This window comes from Callorhinus ursinus, unplaced genomic scaffold (genome assembly GCF_003265705.2).
Source record: "Callorhinus ursinus isolate GAN/ISIS: 27379988/994484 unplaced genomic scaffold, GSC_fseal_2.0 scaffold10782, whole genome shotgun sequence".
Lineage (NCBI taxonomy): Eukaryota > Metazoa > Chordata > Mammalia > Carnivora > Otariidae > Callorhinus > Callorhinus ursinus.
In genome coordinates this window covers 274-1,415 of record NW_027407832.1, presented here as the reverse complement: position 1 = coordinate 1,415, position 1,142 = coordinate 274, and the positions used below count along the sequence as shown (strand labels likewise).

At 45.8% G+C, this 1,142-nt stretch overlaps 1 pseudogene; it reads left to right on the top strand.

Moving 5' to 3' along the window:
• Positions 1 to 7: 7 nt before the first annotated feature.
• LOC112818126 (olfactory receptor 2V2-like) lies at positions 8 to 562 on the top strand (annotated as a pseudogene).
• The last annotated feature ends 580 nt before the right edge of the window (positions 563 to 1,142 follow it).

Here is a 1,142-nt window from a genome sequence, read left to right as displayed (position 1 = left end):
GGCCATTAGCCACCCACTTCACTATCCTGTCCTCATGAGTCAGAGGGCCTGCCTCCAGATTGTCGGGAGCTCTTGGGCCTTTGGGATAATAGATGGTGTGATCCAGATGGTGGTCGTAATGACCTTTCCCTAGTGTGGCTTGAGGGAAGTGAACCACTTCTTTTGTGAGATGCTATCCTTGTTGAAACTGGCCTGTATAGACACATCCATTCTTGACAACGTTATATATGCTTGCTGTATCTTCATGCTGTTTCTTCCCTTCTCCATCATTGTGGCCTCCTATACTCATATCCAGAGTGCATGTTCTGCTCAGGCTGGCAAAAAGGCCCTGGCCATCTCTTCCTCCCATCGGACACCTGTCATCCTCTTCTATGGGGCAACCATGTTCATCTACCTGAGGCCCCGGCGCTACCGGGCCCCTAGCCATGACATGGTGATCTCTATCTTCTACACCATCCTTACTCCTATGCTCAACCCCCTTATTTATAGCTTGAGAAACCAGGAGGTGATGGGGGCCCTGAGAAAGGCGTTGGACCATTGCAGGATTGGCAGCCAGCACTGAAGGACCAGAACACCCTGTGCCATCCCTTGATTCTGTGATTTTGAGTAAATAAGCTCTATGTGAGGCTCTAATTCCTCATTAATAGTGATGATCATAACACCTGCAGGCCTGGAGATGTCTTTTTAAACCCTAACCCTCTCTGTGTCTAGTGAAAAATCAGCTTTTTTTTTTTTTTTTACCAAATATTTTCTGAGCTAGTTCATTTGTAAAATGTATTACATTGGAATGTAGGACTTTGTTTTTTTTTTTTAAAGATTTTATTTATTTATTTGAGAGAGAGAGAGAATGAGAGATAGAAAGCATGAGAGGGAAGAGGGTCAGATGGAGAAGCAGACTCCCTGCTGAGCAGGGAGCCCGAGGCGGGACTCGATCCCAGGACTCCAGGATCATGACCTGAGCCGAAGGCAGTCGCTTAACCAACTGAGCCACCCAGGCGCCCGGAATGTAGGACTTTGTAAACCCAAGCACTGTGTAGAAGTAAGGCAATGGGATTATTATCACTTATTGTTTAAAACTGGAATGATTTCTACAATTAGAGGAAGCCCTGAGCTTAACTTCTTAAGTCATTGCTAAACTCTAC